Source organism: Ixodes scapularis, unplaced genomic scaffold (genome assembly GCF_016920785.2).
Source record: "Ixodes scapularis isolate PalLabHiFi unplaced genomic scaffold, ASM1692078v2 PGA_scaffold6__148_contigs__length_123643588, whole genome shotgun sequence".
NCBI classification, from domain to species: domain Eukaryota; kingdom Metazoa; phylum Arthropoda; class Arachnida; order Ixodida; family Ixodidae; genus Ixodes; species Ixodes scapularis.
The window spans coordinates 74,658,232-74,676,054 of record NW_024609881.1 but is presented as its reverse complement, the minus strand read 5'-3'; the positions used below and the strand labels follow the sequence as shown (position 1 = coordinate 74,676,054).

The following is a 17,823-nucleotide window of genomic DNA, read 5'->3' as shown; positions in this document are numbered from 1 at the left end:
GACTCCTTAGGACCGTGTGCCTTAAAACCTCCGAAAATATGCTACTGCGAGAGAACAAACTAGCGTCATCCGTCTGGTAGCCGTCGACCACTTTTAGTATCTGCACATTTCTTATTCTTTTCGCGCATCATTTTTTTTTATGGCCTAAAAAATTTTTTACAATGTTACAAATAACTGTTTCTCGAAGATAGTACGTACATCTGTTCCCGAAAATCTGGCAAAAATCTTCGTTGTAGCTAAAAGAAGTCCCGGGGTCAGCTGATAGTTGGCGCCAGCGTGTCAGTATGTTCACTTCTCCTAAGAGATTGTATAAGCTTTAAGGCACTAGGTCATAAGGAAACGCAAGTGTATACACGGACTTTAACATGGTCCCAGTTTGGCAATTCTATCGGCCTCACTCGGCCTTACTCCTAGTGCCAAGGTCTCTTCTTTTACTTTTTTATGGCTTTTATGATTCGCCATGTAATTGCCAAACTGCCAAAGTTGAGCCAAAGATGTAACGTACTATGAACGTAACTACCAGCAGTGAAGCATAATTGCGCCATTTGTCTGGCAGTTTTGACACGAGAATGCCCGATGACAGAAAAACAAACAGGCAGTAAAGTATAACTTCGGCACTCGTTTGCAATTTAAGGACAAGAGACTCAAGTGAAAGAATGTCACACTTGGCGGTACTTTTTTTAGAGCCCTAAATTATCAGACAAACACCAAATTTTGGCCGAAAGAACAGTGCTACTAGGAATAGAACACCAAAAGAAAAAAAAAACATTTTAATCACTTAAACTTCAACCTCACTTTTTTTAAAGAGAACAGTTAGCATAACAAACTATTGCTTATTTATTCTTGTAATACTTGCTTCGTGACCGGGAAACTACAAAATAACAAACGTAATAGTCATCCCGTTACGGAGGTCACTTCCGCATGCGTTTCGCATTAAAGAGTTGCTGAGGAGGCCCTTAAAAAATAACTGCAAAAAAAAAATGTTTTTTTTTTTTTTTTTAGACAGTCTAATCGGGACAAGCATGTCAAAAAACTATTTTTCCACGAGGAAATTATTTTTTGCAGCAATATTTATTGCGTGAGACTGATTTTAGTTTGCGGCTATTTCGCCCGTTTTAAATCGCGCTCCACGATGTGTTGGGATTCCGTGACGTTGAATCCCAATCGGCAGCTATACTTCTCATTGGCTAAGTGTTTGATTGACAGCTTAGATCTTGGTTTTTAAACCTTTGTTATATGTTGCCATTTCCTTTTGAGCGGCATATTTTTACGTTTAAGGAATAACCCATGTGATGAGAGTTATTATTCTTTACAAAAGGTTTAGAAGACGGGCACTTCCGTTTGGACTCATACCTTAACAAACAAAAGCTTCACCATTCTTTCATGGCCGCCGAAGTCTCCGCTACCGCCTGTCTCGCCTACCTCGACTAATCGTTTCGCCCAAGTGACCAGTGTTTCGTGCTGACCCAGGTGCTTCAGTGAGATTTCTTGAAGTGAAGTAATCTGTGTTTAGCAGCTGTCGCAGGTGTTAGTGATAGGAAGCGATGCGGGGTTTTGGCTTTCATAACGCGGTTCTTTCGTTTTCCTCTTTGCTTGCTTAGCGTGTTTTTTGTTTTTTTGTTTTGCGCTTGCGCGTGCAAATGCTGACTTTTCGGAGATGTCAGATGAGTGATCCCGACAGCGAGCCTTCCAGCAGCCATGTCGCCCCGAAAGGAATGCTATTTGGCTGGAGGCAATCGAGCGTTCGCGTAGTGACAAACGTGTCCAGTTACGTTCTTGTCATATCGCTCCGGAGGCCGTCGAGATTCGCACCGGGTGCCCCGGGTGCATCGAACATCCGCGACCAGACACAGCTGTTTCGTAAAAAACCTGGCACAGCCAGGTGATTACGTAATAGCTGTCCGCAGAAGCCCTTGGACGTTCGAATTCTGCGTTAGCCGACAGACTTCTGTTTTCTCGGCTTTCGAACCATATTACGTAAATTGTTTGAATGAATATGTACTGTTATCGTAAATCTTGGCTTGTGATCGCGGCTTTGTAGATTATCGTATTCGTTTTGCTGGAGAGACGCAAACGACGGGGATAACAAAATCGGTTGCATATTCCGCATACCTTGCAAAAGCACTTCCCCAGTCACCTTGCGAAAAGCGCGAAACACAGAGTCCGCACCGTCCCGACTTCCCTGTCTTTTACCTGCTTCAGAGCAGTTTGTACCTGCTAGTAGGTATGTCTACTGAAACTTGAAACTAGGGGCAGTGCCGGAGAGCAAAGAGACAAAGTGCAGAAAGCTTGCTCGCCCTCCCCAATTCCTGAACTTTCAAGTGATTGTACCGTAATAAATGCTCAACGCCTCTTCTCAAAATAAAAAAAAGCACTATGTTCACTACGTAAAAAATGGTCTCGGTTCATGCATCTGTGGGCAGGTAGGAAATCTTGCCCAAATTTATTCACACCGCACGATGAGCGCAATACGTCGCTGTGCAAACGCAGACACGAAAGATAAAAACGGCAGATTTAGGACAACAATTCGGAGTTCATTGTTCAATTAAAACGACGTAATTTTGTTGAAAACACCCGCAGCTTTTTACTCACGGTATGCGTCGGGATACTTCCACATTTTGAAACGGAACGAAGGAAGATTTACTTTTAAAGACGCTTGCTGCGTCCTCCCGAACCAGTTTGAGTGGATCAGCTGACGACGACGGGACTGAACCCGTTTAACCTCAACCCCACAACAGCCAATTTGCGCTCCGTGTTGGGTGTCTACTTCCAAGCACTGCACCACACACACCACGAACGTTTCAGTTCTTTGTCGCATCGCCGTGTTGCACCAAACGGAACGAGATCGCCGAAGTCAACGCAGCGCTGTCGTGAACGTTGGCTTTTAGATTTTATATAAAGATGTATGTATTTGTTAATTATTGTATAATGATGAATTGAAGTGTGTTTTATGGTTTTTATGTTGTGGGGAAATACACAGTGAGGGCATGATGCAGAGCCGTGCATACTTAAGGTTAAGCTTCCTCAAAAAGCGAATGTATTGAACTTGTTCAATAAACAGAATTGCACTCTCGTGGACCCTGTGACTCCCTTCGCTTTCAAAGCACACACGACGATTATGAATTTTCCGTCTTCCGGGAACATCAGAGGGGCACTTCCCCGGTCACGTCTTCACTATGTGCTCGCAAACCCCGCAGCTTTTCGTGTAGCGTCAAACCAAAACAATACCGGCGCCTTGTTTAGAGTGCGTTGTTGCCAGATCTTACCGGAAGTCGAGACGCGGCGTCGTTCAACTCAGCAGCCAAGTCAACAAAAAAGAGCAAATCCAAGAGTGAGGGGCGGGGCGTAGTTCTTCTCCGCGGGGGTCGAAAGAGCGGGAGTTTCAAATGTGGAGATGTTCTGATTCCGACTAAATTACGTCCTGTGACGTAAATATTGCAAAAAAAAAAAAAAATATTTTTTTCGCGGAACATTTGTTTTGTGACATGGTTGTCCCAATTAGGCTGTTTAAGAAAACACTTTTTTTTTCTTTGCAGTTACCCTTTAAATTCGAACAAACTGTAAAAGTTGTAACGCAGACACCTTAACATTTATGTGTCATAAGTTTTCTTGCGATCTCATTAGCAGGAACTTCGTAGTAGCCAATTCTAAATGCGACATAGGCTCACCCGTTGCGGATCGGCGAAAGTAGGAGAGCGGTGAGAACAACTAGCAAAAGTGACGTGGACAACGGGGTACCCTTTACCCCGGTCAAGCGGGCTAATTTATTGCACTTCATCGGAGTGCACTTCGTCTGTATTGTCATTTGGGTAGTGTGCCACACGGCTTCCTCCTCAAGAACACACTCGGCTTTAAGTGGGTTTGCTTCTTATTCTTTGTCTTTTAGGGGCGAAGGGCCGGACAGGGGTCTAGCCTTGTCCGGCGTCCGTGCTCACATCAATTGCCATCCCATCTGTCTTCTTAAAAAAAAAAAAAAAAAAAACATGTTTGCACAGTCGACAGGATTCGAATCTGTGCGCGGAGACCCCAATGGATTTCTAGTCCATCGCTTTAACCACTCGGCCATGACTGCGGGACGAGTAGGGGGCTCTGAGATGTGGTAGTAACTCAAGAGCTGGGGATGTCATGGATGAAAGGTTGCATGTAGCCGCTCAACGTCTATACAAGAGAGGGCGCTGCATTTCACCGACCATAAAGCTGTAATAAAGAAGTCGAAACGCTACCCGGAACTCAGCGCTACCTATGAGCAATAAAAAAAATCAGCACCATCAGCACTACCTATGAACAAAATCAGTATCATTAGCACCACCAGAGCTTCGCCCCAATCAACATCATTCACCACGTGGAGATGCGGTTATTTTTTTTTTCTTTCTCTTAACTTGTGGTGATCGATCAGAATCTTCCAATCGCCATAAATATTGTCAATTTGCGTAACGTTGTCTCGTAACGTGTCTTTATTGAAAGAAGTATTGCGGAGGCATTTACGCTTTCCAAGAGACACTAATTTAACCGTGTGGCACGGAAACACTTGAAGAGACATTCGATGAGCTGAAGTGCACTTGGTAGATGTGCACTAAATTAGCCCGTCTGACGGGGGTATTACTCGCCCCTAAGCTGGCTCGTGGACGCCATCGACGACGTCCCGGCTGCAATCACTGCTCGTCTTATTTCTTTTTTAAGATAAATGCGGTTTACGTTTACTTAATTTGCCCCATATAAGTGCCATAACGCAATTCACCGGACAGAAAGCTACGCGGAGCGCACGTTCTTCTGCTTCTTGCACAGGGGTTGAGATGATGTCAGAACGCCAAAATCATAATGCCTAACAAAAAGAAATGGTTAGACCTCGATGCATCTAGCATCCGGGTATTCCCAGCAACCTTCTAATTCAAGCCAATCAGAGCTCAGCGTCGTTCTGACGTCACCGCAACCCCCTGCGCAAGAAGCAGACGACTTGGTCTCGGCGTAGAAGCCCGCCCCTAACTCGGCTTTTTGAAAAGTGCTTTAGCTTCCCCCTAAGTTCGACCACAGCTTACACTACGAACCGACGGAGACAATCAAGCAGCTAAAGCCTATCGCGCACAGAAATATGCGCAGGGTCAGGCCGCATTCAAGGTTCGTGACTGGTTGAACCGGTGATACAAAAACCACGAAGACAGTAGTCTTCTGAGATCGGGCATAGTGTGATACGAGGTGCAATGAAGATGATGTTTTGTTACAAAAGAAAAAAAGGGGTGAATATATATGTATAGAACCATAGGTGAAAGAAAGCGTGGTGTTTGAATAAAATTAAAGACGTTATATTCAGATAGTTTTGTCAAGATAACTCGACTTCATTATGCTATTAGAGTCTGCAAGCAGAGTTGTTGGAAGGTCGTAGTCATTTTGGGGCATATGGGTTTCTGAAGAACCCGATATGCAAAGTGCCTCTGCCCTCCTCGGCCGTCGCTCACGTTTCTGCATGCTGGAGTGTTTGGGGAAACTGAACTCCACTTGCCGGATGTGCAGCTAAGGCCATTCTGTTTGCACGACAAGCAAATCGTCAAATATATAATACGAAGGTCTAAAGGGGCAGGTATTTTGGCTGCTGCTGAGTAACGCCTGGTGTCTTTGCTAAAGGATTTACTGGAACGTCTTGAGTGAGCTCCAGCAGAACATCATTAACGTGTATTACGGTATATTTTTACAAAAGTACACCATACAGTTTATATCTCATGAAGATTAGTTTGGCGCGTAAACGTATATGCTTAGTTTGCAAAACGTTTTCGTACCGGTTGAACAAAAAGTACGAGGGGTGTCCCAAAAGTTCTCGGCCTGACCCAGAAGGAGGCGACAGAGCTGAATGAACTTACGCTACTTTTGGACATAGTCTTTTTTGGGGTGCATACACTTCATCCAATTATACTCCAGTGCCTTTATTCCCTTCGAAAAAAGTCGGCTCCAAAAGGCGGGTCAGAGCATCATTGAGATCATCATTACCGCAAAAGCGAAGATAAGAAAATTTCTTTCTCACCTGTGGGAGGAAAAAATAGTCTCATGAGGCCAGATCTCAGAAGTGCGGTGGATACATTACTACGAAATACAACTTGCAGAAGGGGATGGCCGCCATCGCCACAGCTAGTGGCGTAGCCAGGAATTATTTCGGGGGGGGGGGGGGGGGGGGGTGAGGTGACTGGGGCTGACAACCCCATAAGCTCTCCCCGTGGCTACACCACTGGCCACAACAGTGAGGTGCTGGAGCGCAGTGTCCGAATAGAGCAGCACCCCCATCCACAACATACCGCGATGTTTGGCCTTGATGGAATACCGCAAGCGATGAATCCAGGGTTACACAATAGCTCCCGGTGATGGTGTGCCCTTTCTGAAGGAGATCGCTGAGCAGCACACCTTCCGAATCTCAGAAAACCATTGCCATGACGTTACCTATTAATGGAAAAGACCGAGCCTTCTTCGGCGGGGTAAAGGAGGAGTGTTTCCACTGTCAGGAATGGGCTTTGCTGTCACGTAGATCGAGGTGAACCAATTTTTCTTTCACAGTAAAAATTTAGGCGCAAAAGCCTGAGGTATCTGCCCTCAGCAGCTCAAGATTGTTCGTAGATGTGGTGTAGCGGGTGCGTTCTTGTTCACACGAGAGCAACCTTGGAACCCATCTGGTGGATACCTTGTGCGTGTTAAAATGTTGGGTGAAGACGCACTAAACTGTGGTTTCTGGAGATGCCTGTGACCTGTGCATTGGTGCAGATGTTTACTGGGTGGTCGGCCATTAGCTCATTGAGCACGCGCTCGATGTTTTCTTGCACGTTCACTTCCGCAGCTCTGCCAACGCAGGGGTTGTCTTCGAAGATCTCTCATCCTCGATTAAAGTTTGCGGCCACTTCTCCACAGTGTTGTAGGAAGGGGGATCCTGTGCCTACGACGCCACCAGGTTCTTGAAGATGGCCGGCCGGAGTCGGGCCTTTCTGAGACAAACATAGGCGTAGACCTCAAGGGGGGGGGGGGGGGGCATCGGGGGCTTGTGCCTCCCCTGGTGAGATCTGGGGAGTAAGCAGAGCTCCCCCCCCCCCCCCCCCCCCACCCCGGCCCCCCGGGCAGACGCTGTTTACTTGCCATGAAGTGGGTGTTTAAAACAACGTGGGCGTTATTTTAAACAAAATAACGCCCACGTTGCCTTTATTTGACAAAGTACATGGGAAATGGAATCCCAGCGTGCTTTCATTAGCTTCGATCTCCAGTTCTGGCAAAAAGGTAACGTGCACCCCCCCTCCTCCCCCCCAGGGAAAATGGGGAGTCTACGCCGCTGGAGAAAAATATTGAACCATCGAATGGGTCTTCACTTTCTCCCGTTTACCTTGACTGCGCGGATTGCCACAAGCAGGTGTCTGCCGCAATAAAACCGTATTGTGATCATGCACCCTTTTTGCAGTCGGGAATCCTAGGAAGTACCCATATGCTACAATAAAGTCTGATGTCTGTGCTCGCATTCCTTCTTTGTCAGGCCGATAACGTTTTGGACGTCCTTCGTACTATATCACGATCAATATGACCTAAAACGCTGTACAACACTAGAGCGCAGGACACAAGAGCGCCGACGTTAGAGCGCCGACAGTAAAGCGCCGCGACGTTAGCGCGCGCGACTCGAGAGCGCAGCGTGTCTTTAGAGCGCCCGTCACGTGAGCGCACAACCAGTCCCTCGCGAGTAGCCCGACCCACGGTGGCCCGACCCGACCTACCACTTGTACGGACATCGCGTGTTTTATGTGAACTTGGTGGGGGATTTACGCCGCGGTTTTCAGCAAGGACATATGGAATGAGTCGACGAAATGTTTGCGTGTGCCAAACCCGGAACTGTTGCAAAAAGCTGACCGCAGAAAGAAAAAAAAAAAAAGAATATCTATAGCGTCCATTTCCGCAGAAAAAAGCTTTGCAGCTGACCTAGCTTCATTAGTTATTTGATTTGAGTTGATAAAGCTCACCACCGACAACACTAACGTTTATTTCAAATTATTTTAAAACGTTAAAAAGGAAAGAAGCAACATATGTAACATGCTTCCCGTATTTTGGTGTTGTCTCGAACAATTTCGGGAAAGGAACTCTCGTGGCAAGTGTCATACGCCGAGCATTCATATATTGTCACCAATGATAATTGTACTAAACGCTTAATCTGGGAACCTGTGCTGACTATGAATATGAAATATGCGTTGATGTCAGCGTAGCAGAGGGATAGAGCGCTGGGGCGAGGCCGACAGCGTCCGGTGCGGCCGGCATCATCTCCTACGTGCTTTTCGGAATCTGGTAGCGTTGATCTTGACGCATTGGTGCTCTGTCTCTGTAGACGTCTTTGTCGGAAAAAGTTGACCTACGAATCCTACAATCAAACCTTTAAATTTACTACCCGCGGCACTATCCTTGTGTAGAAGTTCGGTGTGTAGTGCTGTCTAAAACGTTTGTGTTCGAACTTTTATTTCTGTTTGTGCGGCGGTTTTTCGTCGATATTCATATATTTCAGAAATCTTGGTATTTGTATATTTCTGAATCAAAGCATTCTCGTTTGGCCCTAGCAGATTGGACTACTCCCTAAGAACAAGGGTGGCGAGGCTACGGTTTTGTAAAGCACCGTAGCCTCGCCACCAAAGCGATAAACAAGTATTTTTATTTGTAAGCTCTTTTCTGAGACATGCAAAAAGGGCATTGCCTTTAGTTTGTGCTCTATCAGCAACAGAAGGTGACGTCCTCACCGTACCCGAAGCGGCAACGAATTAGGATTTGGGAAACAAAATCTTAGATATATTTCACAGTTTTGCAGGAAAGGTTTTCCGGTATCCGTCGAAAGGCTGGAAAGCTCTGCATCCGATAAAATTATCCTGAGCTTTCCTTCGATGAGCTTTCTACTGATAGTTTTTTAGCGGCGAGCTTTGTTCATTGCGGTCATGGACGTTACAATACTATTTATAATTATGAGAGGGACGTCTAGATAGGCAGCAAGTAGGTCGGTGTCCAAATGCCAGTCAAGATAGTTTATGGTATATCCGAGAGGCACACCACAGGACCGTGAAGAAATTTTATACGCGCTGTTCCATCCATCTGCAGACATTCCCGATACCTATGTGCCCCACCACACTCCCCGGCCCCCTTTTCTCTCCGATGTCAGCAAAGAATTGGCTAGAAAGAGTCGTACCCGTTTTTATTTTTTTTTCAACGCATATTCAATCAATCAAAAATCACCAATGCTCTGATCCCATGAGTCGCACAATATTGTTTTCTGCCTATGGAGCCGCGGGTACGTCCCACACCTTGCGGTGTTCGCAAAACTGGGGTGCGCTTTCATGTCGCGCGCTCAACTGGTCACGCGCTCTCGTGACATACGCTCTAGTGTCTAGCGCTCTACTGCCTCAGCGCCCTCGTGTCGCGCGCTCTCACGTCGGCGTTCTACGGGGTGTCCCAAATAGTGGCCAGGCTCTTTAAGTCGACTCCAAATTCGGTTTCTTAACCTATCGCACTACGATTTTGTGCAACGATGCCCGTAGATGGTGCATTTTTGTTGTGTAAAATTGGCAAAGAGCAAATTTACTCGAGAAAAAAGTAAAAGAAGAAAAAGGATGAACTCCTATAAAAATGCAGCGAAGCTACCGAACTTCAAACAATAGGGCGCCCTATTGTTTGAAGACCGGTGGCTTCGCTGCGTTTCCATAGGAGTTAAGCCTTTTTCTTTCTTTACTTTTTCCTCGGGTAAGCTTGCTCTTTGAAAAGTTTAGGAAGCAAATGCACCATCTGTGGGCAACGCTGTGCAAAATCGTAGCGCGATTGGTTAAGAAACCGAATTTCGCGGTCGATTTAAAGAGCCTGGCCACTATTTGGGACACCCGGTAGTGTCGCGCGCTCTAAAGGCGCTCTCCAGACCTGAGGCTTCCGATCCGTCCTTTTTGCGTCCGCAGTCTTCAGAAGGTCTATCGTCTCAATTTGTCCGAGCTCGAAGTATGGTACCTTAGCTGGCATTCCATTCCTACCTATTCATCTCAAAAGTGTCTGCAGTGCAGAAAAAATGTACGGGCGCGTGAGCCCAACTACGCAGATTGCTTCGTTCGCACGAGAGCTCGCGCAGAGAAGGCACTTTCCAAAGCACGTGCTCGCGCCCACCACGCCTTTTTCGGCTCTGCAGACGTTTGTGAGAGATACAGTAACATTGGAACCACACATCTCTGAAACACTGACGGGCGCTCCGAGGAAGCGTGTACCACAGTTTCAGCTCACATTGAACGCGAGAGCACTTGTATTTACTTACGACAGATTTGAGCTCGGCAGGCGTTGGTACTGGCACTGATGAATCATTGAAGCGGAGCACCACGCGTTTTCTTGGCAGGCTAGTAGTCGTAGTGCGACGGCGAAAGTATCATCTACAGCGTCAACCAGTGCCGCCGTACCTCAAAAAAAGATTGACCTTAAGCTGTCGAAACGCAAACGTGATATTTGTTTTTGGTGGTGTGTGCGTGTCTGTGTGTGTGTGTGGGCGGGGGGAGGTTAGGGTCATATGTGATAGGTGTTTGTTTTATTATTATGTCGTATATGATTCACTTTTCCAGGTTGTAGAATGGGATGCCGCCAACTGTGATGCATCGTTTTCTTCGTAGCTATTGTCACCTGATGAGGAAAAAAAAATGAATTTACGCAGTCTAAGAATCCGAGACGTCCCGTTCTAACTATTACAGTGAAAGACCACGTTCGGCGGAACTTTATGCTAGATGACTTTAATGCACTGTTTGTTTTATTCCTCCTACTATAACACGCGTTCAAAGGCATTTCTTAGTCACACATAATTGCATCGCTTCTTCAATTTTTATTTAGATTCATCATAAGTAAATGAACGGCAGTGCATGCTGTTATGGTACTCCTAAACAATTTGATCTATCTTGGACCTGAGGATAAAAAAAAAAAAAAAACATACACGGAGGGTGTTGCTTCTGCTCCTTTCCTCACTCTCATAAAGCATATTGGAACCTCACTAGCTTTTTATCGTGGCATGAAATAAAGTGATGTGGTCGTGCAATATGGCGACGTGGTTACTCATGCTTCTGCACTTGGCATGAAACTAAGCAACATTTGGTTAACAAGCCTTCCTCTTGGCACAGAAGTAAAGCGTCGGGATTTGAATCCTCAGGTACTGACTGCCGTTTGCGCTGAGGGATGTCCGAACTTTCGTCCTGTCTCCTAGCTTTATGACTCCATGAATATTGAACCCTTTTGTATATATGTTTTCTTTTTAATATGTGCGTCACACATTTCGTAACGCTTTTTTGTGTGTTTAGTGGAATTCTGTCATACCTCCTTCGAGACTCTCAAACCCTAAACGCGTTCAACGTAAAAAAAAAAAAAAAAAAAAAAAAAAGTCACCTGAGTGGATTAAAACTGGACAGATAAAAAAGACAAAACTTTGAAGTGCCGTTATTTTACATGCGTGGCTCACAGCATATGATGTCTTCTCAGTTCAGACTTTCATTGGCATAATTTTTTGTTTCCGAGCATCGCAATGTTTTTTCTAAAGACTGAGCGGAGATTGTTTATACTTACGTTTCTTCGTTCACCCTACGCCCCGTCGTTATTGACTGTTCTGTTAAACGCTCCTCCTGTGAGAGTTACTGCAAGCTTACGAAACGCAGAGCGTAGCGACACCCATGCATCTCATTATCGATCCTCAGCCAATGACATGACGGAATTTGCCGACAAAAACGCCCACGAACCAATCACGAAGTAGGTTGCATGGACTTGGTATGCCACACCCGGTGTTGCTAAAGCTTCCAGTGACTACAGAGCAGCGTTCATTTTTATTTTAATAAACAGATTTTTTTATTGCAGGGAGGCGGACGTGGCAGGCATCAGCACGCATAACTCGACTGGAAATCTAAACGACATAAATAAATGGAAAGCTGATTGGCATTCTCCCCCTAATCCTATTGAGAACATGGTGGGTTGCAAGAACAGCTGGACAATAGCCACCTTTCGGCGTTCCCCAGTGGACAGACGAGACGGCCTTGAAACGCGTAGAGACAAAGTCCAGCTAACGATGATTTTCTTGTCTTTCGACGAGGATTGTATGGAGCCCGAGCTTCATTATCACGACTGGATGTGTGGTTTTTTAATCGAAGGGCTCGAGCGCGGGACACTGCAGCCGACTTCCTAGAAGCTGAGTGGAGTCCACGAAGTAACATACATATTTAGTAAGTGTGGACAAGCAGCCGTGGCCCCGAGTCAAGTCATAGCCAGGACTGTTTTAAAGCCAGCGCTGCCAAACTTAGCGCACGGGTGGAGTTGTGAGTAAAGTCGAATCTCAAGCGCTCGCCCGCCCCGCTCTTGGTAGGGGCTTTCTTTCGCACATTCTCAGCTAATGGATAATTCCCCTTCTAGGTCCGGGTCGGTTTTCGAAATCCCCCAAGGAAGAGAATACGCGCTTCGTGCAACAAGCTCTAAATCGGCATTCGCTCGATGGATTTCTATTATTGAAACGAAACGCCGGAAACGGCGCTTGAACTTGAATGAGTTTGATCTGGTGAAGTCAATCGAGTGTTCCGACGTCTAATCACTACAGTCGCTGTTTAGCATCAGAAGCAACTCAGGCACATTATGTATATATAACAAATAGAAAGAAGGAACTCCGCGTTCCTGGACTGATTTGGTTTTATTGCATGGAGGCGCGCATTGTACAAAGATAAATAATCCACCACGGCAAAATGAACAGGGCTAACCCTGCAGCTGCTTTCTTTTTCGGGTTTTCCGCTGTTCTGTTGGTCGTCTTTCCTCGAGGGACCAGGGATGGCAGCGCGTTTGTCACACTCCAGTCTCACCTGTCCCACCTGACCCATTCGATGTAGGAGCGTACGAGATGCACTCATCGCCCGTCACCCCCGCGCGTAAACAACCGACCGACCGACCGTACCCGGCTCGGGTGTCCGGCGACCTCGCCGCGCATGCGCAGCGCCGAGGAAAAGAAACTGAAGTGGCGCGCTGCTGCGGGCTTCCGCAAAGATCCGCCGACCTTAATAAACTAGTAGGGACGTAGCTGCAAGGCGTTCACGGTGCCAACGCTGCCACAAATCTACCATTGGAAGATGATCATCCTGGGCCGGATCTGAAGCGTTGTCAAAATATAATATTCGAGAAGTCAGAAATCGAAAAACGAAATTCTTCTCGCGCTTTCGAATGGCTAAGTTTATCTGTCTTGAGTTGGCCATACCGAAAATAAGGGAAGCAATACCAACATCTGAGCACCTTAGAAGTCGCCAGACTGCGGTTCGCCTTTTTTAATGACCACGTGACCCGTGATGAGGCGACTTCCTAAAATTATAGCCCCTCCATACGGAAAAGTAACGACATCCTTTGAAAAAAGAAGAAATATGTCGAACTAAAAAGAGAGCCTGAGATACGACACTGTGCGTTGCGTGAGTGCGTGGAATTCGCAGTACTTAGATTATCACATCGCGGTCGTATATACTTCACAGTCAGCTTACCGAGATATACATATTAAGACACTGCATAAGAGTAGCAAAAAAAAAAAGGATTAAATAATACCTAGCCCTTTTGGACCGAACAAGAAGCGCAGATTCTGTCCTAGGCGGTCAGGCCGCATGTACGCTCACGTTGCCTTTGGTCGTGCTTCAGTTGCAAGTGCACCTTCGAAGTCAAAGAGGCGCCGAGGTGGTATCGAAGGCAGGAATCGCTCGCGCTGGTTGCGATAAAAGCGAAGGACTTCTTTGTTGTTCTTGAGTAAAGTCGTTGGATTATGGGAAAAGTAGCGTAAAGCTCTCCGTGGGGTCGCCATATTGGTTCACGAAACAATCAGTTTCTCCTTAACCTCTCCATTCTTAGTAAGCCGATCCAAATATTTTGTAGACAGGGAAGGCAATAGAGGTACTTTCCTAGGATCCAGGGACTTCATTCTTGAGGAGGAACAACTGGAAGGCCTCCCTACTCTTTGTATCCTGTCATTTCACTGTACTTTTCACTCCGCGGTTTAGTGAAAAATCAGCAGACGGCCCCATTACGGCGTGTAAAGAGGGTTTTATTTTTTTTTTATATAGAAACCTGCTTTCGCGCCTCTCTTCTTGCAGAAGTCAATATTGAGAACCTTCCCAGAGTACAAGAAGGCGGTGGACGGCAGGCCTCTCTGCTTCTCCGTTTCTGCAGCTGTGCACCTACTTTGGCAAAACAAAAAGTACATAACAAGAATACCTCGCCACGAGGTAAGAGTCAAACATCGTCAGCGCCTGTGCTAACACTCCGAACCCAGCTAAGACGCTCCATAAAAATCGGTTTCTCAACTCTTCGCGTTGTGATCACAACAGATGTTCGGCAGTGTGGTGGCAGCGTTGAGTGGAAATATAACCGCCTAAGCTTGCCTCGCTGAAAAAAAGAAAGGGGGGATCGGTGGCCGAGGTGGTTAGCGCACACCAGCTCGGAGCACGTGGAGCGAAAGCTCGCGCTGCAGAACTCAGGGATCCTGGGCTCAATCCCCACCCCTGCCCGTTTCGATCTGGATGAGCGCCGTACCGGCGTGCGGTCGTGCATCACTACTGCGTGGTGCAAGTGAAAGAACCCCAGGCTAGCGGTTGTACTGCACTGGCTAGATTGCTCATCTACAGCTGGGAAACTCGTCGCCCGTCGACGCAGGCCAAGTTCCCGGCTGTACAAAAATAAACACAACGCAATATTTGTTTTTGTTTTTAAAGGAAAGATGATGCCGAAATCGCTGTTGTTGATATGCCCTATTCTCAATGAAATATGCCTTAGCATTTAGCCCAGGGGTGACAACGTAAAACTGAGGTCTGCGCCTCGGTTTTCCGTTGTCACCTACGTTGTGCATATACTGGGGAATCGAAATCGTGTGCTTACGCCCGCGTGTCATCGTAAGAAGGGTGCGCGTCAACAGCGCCGCGTCAGAATATCACGTTCGTTTTTCCCGAAGATGTATCGAAACGCGAGAAAGCATGAAAAACCTCCGACCGGTCGTTACATCATACCCAAATCTTTAGGTCGCCTAGAGCGCGTCTCCCCGCGTTCCTGGTACGGAGATGATCGAGCGATGTACACCGCATCCTTCCGTACTTTACGTTGCGCTGTCTGTCGACAGCAACGAGTCGGTGAGCGCCTTTTTTTGTCACCGTCAGCAAATGCTGCCGTATACTTTGCCCAACAGAGATTCTTCTTTCTTTTCTTTTTCAAGGTGGTTTTGTTTATTGATTTTTTTATACCAACAGTTCACTGCTTAGCAGCAACACTAACAAATTACAAAATGATACGTTGAAAATCCAAAATTTGCGGACCGTTTAAAATGGGGTTGAAGCATTAATGTACATGCTGTATACACTAACGTCTAACACTGGGCTTGAAATATATTGCGGTCTCGCAAAATAAAAGTCACTCATAATATTGCTCACCATAAATTCGGCTCAAAACGTTTAGCAAAAAGTAAATTTCATAAAAATATGTGCATATATCTAAAACTGCGATATATTTACGTGGGATCACGATATCCTTATTGTTAAGGTAATGCTGGGGTGCATTCTTCCCGAGTGCCTTTTCGACGTACCGTGTGCGCGTGCGAGCGCGCACTATATGCTGTTGCAGCGCACGCACGTGATGACCTGTACATTTTGGCCTTGCACTCGATGATCAATGAAAGTCGCGCCTAGAGCGCAGCGCTGTCTTCGCAATGTACTCGACGACCCCTTTAACATGTTTGCGTGCACGCGCGCGCGTGCTCGACATGAGGTTTTTACGTCAGCCTTGGGGCTGGCCCACGGTGGAAGAAATACATTTAGGTGGTGACTCTGGCCGATCTTCCCACGGGACGCGAGCGACCAAATCGTGTTCGGAGCTAGCCTTAACTAAGGAGTATACTCTGTTTAGTCTTGTGATGTACCGCAGGAAAGGCTACAAGCGCGAGCTCCTTGCTCTGGAGCACACCCCGGCGGCACAAGCTCTCGTGACTTAAGAGCAGCTGCCAACGCAATGAGCTTGCGCTTCTAGCCTTCGCTGCGGTACAACATAAGGTAAAACGAAGTGTAGTTGTTCCGCGCCGCCGTGGAGGACGCTGAGGTGTGAGCACCGTGGGTACGAGGTCTCTCCTCGGCGGCCACGGTGTCGGGGGCGTAGCTTGCTCGCCTTTTTGGCGGTGTGGTGGTGGTGTGCGGTCAGTGGCTGGCCTCATGTTTTGCTTTGGTGCTGTGTCAATCACCGGTGCCACCATCGTACACAAAGATGAGCCTTAACCCGAAGAAGTTATGCTATAAGGATGGGAAAGACGTGCTTCGTTCCCAACTCGAATTCGGGGTACCGGAACTGCGCAGAGCGAGTGTCCTTGTTTAAAGCTCCATCGAATGACGCTCGCCTGGAGCAGTGGCGTCGTGCAATCCCGAAGGCCGATCGTAAGTTACTACCTAGTTTCCTCATCTCGTTGACCAAGTGAAGACCGAGCTTGACAGTCTAATTTCTGTCGAAGACTGGGAATGCGAAGATGTCTGGACAGAAAAGGCTCAAGAAACCATGGCTGTGGACTGCATGATATATTATGTGACTGGGTTTTTGAGCGTGAAAATAAAAAAAAAAAAAAGCTACACGCTGCCCTGCATGCCGATCTGCTTTCAGCATTGACAAGAACACTTCTACTGAAGCAGCACTGACAAACGTGAAGAACAGAGGAGGCCTTATACACCCCAACAAGAACCTTTTCCAGTTACTGAAGAAAGCGGAACAGTTCTTCGTGCAAAATAAAAGCCACAAGACTGTCTCCTGGGACACAATCGACAGTGTTCTTGACACAAGCACACTAACGTTTCCAAGCGTTGAACACAAAGAAGAAACAATATCCCAGTTCTCCACTACTACTTCAGCATGCGAATGCGACAATACTGTAAGCATATTACGATGGGTAGGAACAAACAAGCTCAAGAAATAAAGAAATCAGCAAAGGAGCGCTCGTCTTAGCTTAAGGGCATACGCAAGAAACACAGGATGTAGGAGGTGGCGTTCTTGGGTATAGTATGCAGTGAATTGAGCTTTTATGTACATTTTAAAGCAAAAATATTTGTCAGGTATTTTTTTACCTGTTAGACGGGGGGACACCATATCGTGAGAGTATAGATGAAAAGTGGTTTATGTCTTATAACCGTTCCTATTGTTTGACTTTCAGTCACTGCGTCATAATGTTAGTCAGTATGTCATCATACTGTGTCATCGTTTCAGTCACTATGTGATCATCAGTAGGAATTTTTTTCTGCTCACAAGGTTTGTAGGTTCCACAGTACTAGTTGACATTGTACGTATAAACCATTTGTAATGCTAAAACCTTTATGCGTTGTGGGTCGCTACCTGATCGACGCCCGATCGGGACGTGCCTCGCTCGCTCCCCAAGAAGTCACCCACACAGTGCGTGTTCAAAAGAGTTTACTCAAACTCACGTCGTTAAAGAGCCGCTCGTCGCTGTCGTCCCGGTGACCTCCCTGACCGGTCCCTTTCGAAGTCGGCAGCCCAAGACCCCTTCCTTTGTCTCCGTTCCCCTTTTAAGACCTTCCCAAGTCCTTGTTCCGCCGACCGTCCAATCGGGAACCTTGCCGCGAGCCGACCCTCCGACGTCAGCGCTGGGTGAGGGGGCGCTTGCCCCGTTCCTCCCGGAGAGCTCGGACGTTCCGCGACAGGACGGCGACGGAAAACGGGAAGGTCACGGGGAACGAAGGAGCGCCCGACGGTACGGCGGCGGGGACCGGGAAGGTCACGGAGCGCGGGGAGCCAGGGAGAGGGTCCCCACACCTCCCCTCCCTCAAGGCTCGGACCCCGGGG

At 47.1% G+C, this 17,823-nt stretch overlaps 1 long non-coding RNA gene across 1 annotated transcript in view; it reads left to right on the top strand.

The window, feature by feature from the left end:
- The window catches only part of LOC120836694, a 32,096-nt gene extending 17,933 nt beyond the window's left edge, over nt 1–14,163 (top strand). The window contains exons 2-3 of the long non-coding RNA XR_005714721.2: nt 11,848–11,956; nt 14,097–14,163. This is a non-coding gene — a long non-coding RNA (uncharacterized LOC120836694). The remainder of the gene's footprint in view (nt 1–11,847; nt 11,957–14,096) is intronic.
- Nucleotides 14,164–17,823: the final 3,660 nt, after the last annotated feature.